The sequence below is a fragment of the Pteropus medius genome, unplaced genomic scaffold (assembly GCF_902729225.1).
Source record: "Pteropus medius unplaced genomic scaffold, Ma_sr-lr_union100, whole genome shotgun sequence".
Classification (NCBI taxonomy): domain Eukaryota; kingdom Metazoa; phylum Chordata; class Mammalia; order Chiroptera; family Pteropodidae; genus Pteropus; species Pteropus medius.
The window spans coordinates 709710-717276 of NW_024343579.1; the positions used below are offsets into that span (position 1 = coordinate 709710).

The 7567-nt window shown below is 52.9% G+C and overlaps 2 long non-coding RNA genes across 2 annotated transcripts in view; both read right to left on the reverse strand.

The window, feature by feature from the left end:
* On the reverse strand, nt 1-4570 carry LOC120606390 (uncharacterized). The gene is made up of 2 exons (XR_005653883.1): nt 3212-4570; nt 1-3087 (listed from the first exon to the last, which is right to left on the reverse strand). It is a non-coding gene; the product is annotated as an uncharacterized LOC120606390 (long non-coding RNA).
* Nucleotides 1-7567, reverse strand: part of LOC120606389 (uncharacterized) — a 192068-nt gene that overhangs the window by 37398 nt on the left and 147103 nt on the right. The gene's annotated exons all lie outside the window — the stretch shown is intronic.

The window sequence follows — 7567 nt, forward strand, 5'->3', positions numbered from 1 at the left end:
AGGTGAAATTCACATGGCATAAAATTAACCATTTCGAATCACAGAATTGATTGGAATTTGTACATTCACAATATCGTGCAACTATCACCTCTAACTAGTTCCAGAATATTTTCTTCACCCCCAAAGGAAACACGATACCCATGAAGAAGTCACTCCACTTTCTGTTTTCCCCCCAGTCTCTAGCAACCACTAATCTACTCTGTCTCTGAGGATTTCCCCTCAATAGGTTTTCAGAGCACAAAAGGGTCTGAGATCAAACAGTTTGAGAACCACTGGTTTAGTGGTTTGAATCCCGGCTCTGCTCTCATTAGCTGCGATACCTTGGTAAAGTCACTTCTAGGAGTCTAGTTCTCCTGACCCCTAAAATGGACATAATAGTAGAATCTTCATGGGGGCTATTATGAGGATTAAATGGGAAAATGCACAGAAAGTTCCTGGAGTACAGTAGATACTCAGTAAGTGGAGTTCTTATCAAGCCTTGGGAGGAAGCAGTGATTCTAGTTCTGTACATTCTGTCTCTAGATGTAACTGAAAAGATCTTGAGAACAAGAGCCAGGTCTGATTCGCCTCATTGCCACTTGCTTACCAGCCGTGAGACACTGTTGAGTAATTTTACCTAAGACTTGCTTTCCTCACCTATAAAATGGAGCCAAGTATAATACCCATCTCAAAGAGTAGTTGTGAGAATCATTCTCAGTACACAGGAGGCACGCAATGGCAGGCAGTTGTTAGGGAGACTGCAATGATGGCAATACAATGACACCGGTGAAAATGCTGATACTGTGCTTCTTGGCTCACATGCCTTGCGTGCAGCTCGGGAGCTACCACTGCAGCTTGGTTCTTCCTTAAGGCTGTCTGGCCGAAGGGCCATAACGCCCTCTTCCCCGGAGATGGCAAGATCATGGCAGCACTGCCTGCCCGGTGCCCTAGGAGTCTTCGTCTTTGCTTGGTGGCTTTCTGTGCACAGGCTGCTTGGGCTTTGGAAGAGCGAATAAGCTTACATTAAGCTTTTCTGCTGGAGCCATATCTCACTTCCAGCCCCAAAGGACACTCCAGTCCTCCAGTTCTGTACTCAGCTAGATTAAAGGGCACTTTGACAACTGGTGAAAGTTCCCAAGATACCCGGGAAAGGTCCTAGATGCACAAACTTGAGAGGTGCTTTTATACGTGCTGTGTAGCTCCCCATGGCCACCCCCACAAAACCCTTTTCTTTATCAATGTAAAGAAACCTGCTCTGCTACTGGAGTCCATTCCAATGGTTCAGGGCTCCCTAGGGTAAATCTGCCTCCAGTCATTGGCAAGTGGATCCAGGCCTGTGAGGCCTGCAGCTGTTGGCTCTGAGCCTTGCAGTTATGGGCGGACTCCCACGAAGCCAGAGAGGCCACCACTGAGCCACTCATCACTGCCACACTTACCCTGCTGTGAAATCTGACTTCTTGTCAATATTATTTTGAGAGTGGTAAGCTGAGAAAGGCTGGCCCTCTCGGCCACATCCCGAAAGGGTGGGCAGACCGGTGGGCTGGAGAGAAGACAAGACTGGGTAGGAGTCAAACAACTTGAAGTCAGCCCTGCTGAGGACTGAAGACATGACCTTCCTAGGCCTCAGTTTCCCCACCTCAAGAATGAGAAGGTTGGACTAGCTCTGAGCTTTTGGAATTTAGGCAGCATTAGTCAGGGAGAGATGCTCACTTTCCTGAGCCCTCAAGGACAGTCTACCTGATTCACTTTGCCCTGGAGAGGCATGTTCTGGTCCCAAAGATCTGAACATTGGCAAGGGACAATTCTATCCTGAGTGGGTGACATAAATCATCACATAACACAAGAGAAAGCCGGCCACTCCCAAGATTCGCCCAAATGGAGAGGGAGTATCTTTTTGCTTTGCATACAGACAGGGAACCCATGGGGACAGTGAGCCAAAGGCAGATTGGTACATGTGTTGATGGAGAACAGTAGCAGATGAGTGCGGGGAACGTACGACAGTTAGGGCCTGGGACAATTTATTGGGAGGTCTTAGGGACCTCTGGAAACTTAGCCTGAGGATAATATGGACTGGGTGCCTGACACACTGCGGCTCCATGTGCTGTGGGTTCTGAATGCCTGTGGTTTTCAGACCCCTGGCACTCTTACCTGATTAATCATAGCTACCACCTGCTCTGCTCTCTGCACGGTCCTCCCTCTGGAGTCAGTGGCTTCCAGCTGACCTGGACAGAGCTGCTGTTTAGCTGGCGTCTACCGGGACACCTCTCCAGGGCTGCCTAAAATCTGTTCTAGAAGTAGGCAGGCTGGGAAACTGGAGTCGCTCACACGGAACTCTCCAGGCTTCATTCGGACCAGGGCTGGAGCCAATCAGGGAGTCACAGGGGATTTTTCCCACCTCCTTTCTCACTGTAGAAAGACACCCTTTTCATCCAAGGCTGCATTCTCGGCTACCCTGGCTGGCAGCTGGCTCTACTCCCAGCTCTACTCCCAGTTCTCGTTCCCCTCATCCCTCTCCCCAGCTCCTGCTCCTCTAATCTATCTCCTCCTTGCCAGCCTCCTGCCTCTCTCAGTGTTCCCTGCTCCTCTCAGCTGCCCACTTTCCTCCCCCCTGCCGCCCCCACCATTCTCGCACCCTTGGTGGCCTTGGAAAGCCAGTGTCTGCGATCTAGTCAGACAGAGCAGAGATGCAGGCAAGCTGGGTTGCCACCAGCCTGGGCCCCAAGGAGGCAGAGGCCCTAAGCAGGGACTGGGGTCTCAGCACTGCGCTGAGCCCACAGCTGCCTGAGCAGATGTCACAGCAAAGAGAGCAGCCTGATGGGGTGGAACCCGAGCTGCAGGGACCAGGCCACCTGAGTGACCTGGAACAGCATGCCAGGCAGTCGACCGGAAGCAGCCGCGATCCACAGGTAGCCCCACTACACAAGACTGTGTCTACACAGACTGAGCCTCCATGCGGGGGTGAGGGCTGCATCTACGTGATGCGAGACTCTGCCAGGAGACGCAGGCTGCAGCTATATGGAGCCAGGCTCTCCAAGGAGATGCAGATGGTGTCCACGCAGGAGAAGACTCCCCAAGGAAAAGAGGGCTGTGTCTCCAAAAGACAAGACTCTGCAAAGAGATACAGGCTGCGTCTACATGGAGCCCGGCCCAGTTGGCGGATGCAGACTGCATCTACACAGAGCCCAGATCTGCCAGGAGAGGCAGACAGAGCAAACACAGAACAGTACCCAACCTGGAGACACAGGCAGCACCAACGCCAGGGACTGTGGCTCCTCCGGGCGACGCCGACTGCCACTGCATGGACCACAGCTCTGCAGACCACTGATGGCTGGTCCATCCGGGAACGAGGCAGTGCCCGGAGGCGGAGGTTGCAGCACCTGCGAATGCGGCTCTTCAGGACCTCCCGGGGCTCTCCGTGGCGCACAGCTCTACATGATGGTGCTGGCTGGGTCAGCACCGAGCGAAGCTTCACAAGGTGCTGCAGACACGTGCACACAAGGAGGCTCAGTGGAGAGGTGCAGATGACATGAGCACAAGATGAGCCTCAGTAGGCTGAGGCAGGCCATGGCCACGAAGGAGGTGGCTCTATCCCCAGGCACACAGTGTGTCTACAATGAACTCCAGCTACATCTGTACAGGGCGAGACTCCACGAGATGATGTCAGCTGAGTGGACAGCTGCTCTGCAAGCAGAAAGAAGGTGCATCTACAGAAGCCAGAGCTCTGTGGGGAGACACAGGCTGAGTCTGCACAGAACCAGACCACGGCTGCCCGGGAGAAGGTGGCACGTTCCTCGGATGAGGCTGCATCTACCCAGGATGAGACAGTGTCTCCCTGGGATGAAGTTTCATCTGTCTCGAGAAAAGTTGTGCCTGCAGAGAATGAGGCTATGCCTACTCAGAATGATGTTGTGTCTGAAGAGAACCAGGCAGCATCTATGCAGAGCCACACAGCTTCTTCAGAAAATGAGGCTTCCCAAGGAACTGCAATCTGGCCCAGCACAGGCCAAGCCCCTGCCTGCGTAAACACACCAGGCTACCTATCCCGTGAAGACACAACCCACATCTATAGCGTGTATGGCCCCACTGGGCACCGCCACCTGGATCAGCATGGAAAGCCCCTCTGCACCTACTTACAGCCAGTATATGGATGAGCCAGGGCTGCTGGTGGATATGCAGCCTGTGTCTACGTGGAGGGTGGCTCCGGGCTGGATCAGCATGGAGCAACACTTTACAAATGGACTCCAACTGTTCACCGATGACCCCAGGCTCTCCCTGCCAGCATCACCTGCCTCAATAGCCAGCACCTGGATAAGCTCAGAACTAGCCACTGCATTTAAGTCAACTGGGGATATCTGAGGAGATTCACTCTGTATCCATACCAAGTGGAGCTCCTCAAGGAACTGCAGACTGGATAAGGGAAGCAGAAAGAGCTGCTGCAAGGAGATGCTGGCTCATTCCACCTGAAGCAGGACACTAGCTGGAGGCTCAGCCCATGTTTACTTTGAGCCCAGCTCAGCAAAGATCTGCATGTGGGCTCATCAAGGCCTCTACCAGCGGCACCGGCTGCATCTTAGCACAGCAGAAGTCCATGTGCAAGATCGGCCTGCCTCCATGCCCACTATGGCGCTGCCCAGAAACACAGCTTGGATCACTATGGCCGAACACGCCTCTGGGGGTGGGGGCGCTCTGGCAGTTCCTCACTATTGCTGAGCACCAAACGCAAGCGCAGGATGCACCTACACGCAGTGCGGCCGGGCCGTCCCTCAGTCCTGGCCCCTTTCATCTCTGTGCACGGGCAGCTGGAAGGGCATTGCCAATGTGCGCAGCCTTGCCCAGGGCTGGACCCAGCCCTCACAGTCAGCGTGAGTTTGCTGTGCTACACTCTTCTCTACCACTGCCTGCTGGACTGTCCCCCAGCACCATTTCAGCCCCATTTCGGCCCCTCCCTCTCTCTCTGAGCCTCATGCCTAACCCCAGTCTGCAGGTCCTCTAGACTGGGTTCCAGAAGCCTGGCATTCCTAGATTTGGACAGAGTCTCCCACATACGTGAAGGTACAGAGCTGATTTGCTTGTACAAACCCTTCTGCAGGTCTTAATCTGTAATAAGTCTTCCCAATAAATCTGAAAAACCACCAGAGCCTGGTTCTGTTTCTCTCTGGTTGGGAGATTCTGGGTTCATAGCCATGTGGAGAGGAGCCGTGTGGGGCCCTACACCCTGGGCACCATTTGGACAAAGGTTACGGGGATTGGAGGGCGGCAATACGAGTGTTCCTAGCAGAAGGTACCCCACGAATAAAGGCCTGGAGGGGAGGAAAGCATGAACCCTTTTGAGGAAACAGCACGTCACATGTATTTTCTGGAATGTGGGGGGTTGCCATCTCCTGGGCCCCTTAGCGTGCCGCAGAGCTGTCCACCATCATCGGTAGCCCTGGTCCCTGTTGCATTCTCCTCTTCTGCTGTCCCGACCTCAGAGGCTGAGCTCACGGGGCTGCCACGGCTCTCTTCCCGTCCACTCTCACTCCACACTCCCCAGGAACCCCAGCAACCCCCAGGGCCCCAGTTACTCTCTACAGTGGTGCTGTCTGGTGGAAATTTCTACAGTGATGGGAATAGTCCAGATCTGCACTGTCTACTATAGTTGCCATGAGTCCCATGTAGCTATAAAGCTACCGGATATATGGCTAGGTGAGTGAGGACCTGAATTTTTAATTGTAATTAATCTTTATTTTCTACTTTAAAGTTGTGAAACATGTATAAAATTTGCCATTTTAGCCATTGTTGTGTACGATTCAATGACATCAATTACATGGATAGTGTTGTGCAACCATCACCATCTATTTCCAGAACTTTTTCATCATCCCAAACATAAACTCTGTACTCAGGTTTTTAAAATTAAAATTAGTTTAAATTTAAATAGTAATATGTGGCTAGGAGCCACGAGATTGGACAGCGTAACCCTAGAAACCAGTGACCTCCAAATTAACATCTCCAGGCTAGACCTCCCCTCTTCCTCGAGCCTCAGTCATGGATACCCAACTGCCTAATGGGCACATCCATCTGGGTGCTTTGCTGGCACCTCGAACTTCACACCAACTTTCCAAAATCGAACCCACTGTATTCAGCCTTAGTTCCCAACATGACTTCTTCTGGGTTCCCTTTCTTACAAAATGGCAGCACCGGCCACTCAACAGCCTGAGCCAGAAACCCGGAGTCACCTCAGACATCTCTCACATTGCTTCCACAGCAAATTATTTCCAAGCTCTGCATTCTGCTTCCTCCAAGTATCTCCTCTGGGCTGGCTCCCTCCTCCACACTGTCTGACCTTGAATCTCCTCTGCCTATCTCTCCACCACCACGCACCTGCCTGTCCCCTTCCTAAGCCCCTGCTGCTGGAGGCTGGCCAGGCTCCCAGCCTTGCCCTCAGCACTGAATGCTTGGCAGGCCTGTAAGGCCTCACCATTCAGATGCTGCCTGGTGCCCACCCCACCCCCAGTGTAAGAAGCCCAGAGGGGTGTTCTCTGTGAAGGACAAGACCTCGACAAGCTTGGGAAAATCAGAACAAGGAACAGGAGGAGGCTATTCAGGCTCCTAGGACATTCCCCGCCAAGGCTAGCCAAGAGGCAAGGGGGAGCAGACTTCCTGCGAGGGGAGCCCCACAGATTGGGACTCAAACTCTGGCTCTGTCACTCAACAGCTGTCTCAGTTTCTTATCTGTAAGAGGGGATTATGATTATCTCCCATCCTTCACTGTGCGATGAGGATTAAGCGAAATAATGCAGGGGATGGGGTCTGCCATGTCGTCGGTACCAGGTCAGCTAGCTTCCTTAGGGAGTAAAGGTTACTGGTCCCAGCTCACATAGGACACAGGAGTGGATAGGGAGTGCTGTGACAGCATCTTGGAGATTATTCCAAGAAGCTACAGATTTGTCAATTGGAGCTCAGAGACGAGCGAATGCCCTCCAGAAAATGTGGTGCAGGTGCTGCCTACAGAATGTCACCTTGGCTCCTGGGCAAGCCTTCTTAGCAAGGAGGTTTCTGTCTCTGGGCCTTTGTCACTCCTGATCATGGGGTGTGTAAAGGCACAACGTGTGCCCGCTAACTGCACTGCCTGCTGGGCCTCAGGCAAGCCCCACAGTGGCTACAGAGGGCTTGCTCCTTTCTCCCAGAGCCTGGCGGTCATTAAGTCATTCAAAAGCCGCGCAAGTTTTACCTGGAGAGGAATAAAGAAACTCTGGATTTGAGAAAGTGAGTCATCAGCACTAAATGTCTTAGCTGAACCTTCTGGTAGGTTTTTTTTCTGAAGGTTTCATTCTGCAGGCAGTCAGCACAGAGAGCGCCACTTCTGCCTTATTTAGTGACAATTCAGCTGTTCTCAAGACCAGCTCCCAGCGGGTGATCTCTGGACAGGGGGCGGTACCAGGCCCTCCAGCTAGAGAGAGGAAGTGGTCTGCTACAGGGATTTCTGTTTTGAAGACCCGCCCTGGGCTACAGTGAGCAGTGATCAGAAGCTGCGCCTTTGGACCAGGTCCTGTTTTGCTGAGCCTCTAGGATCGCAAGCTGGGACTCTCCCCTGGAGAAGGCCTGGGGC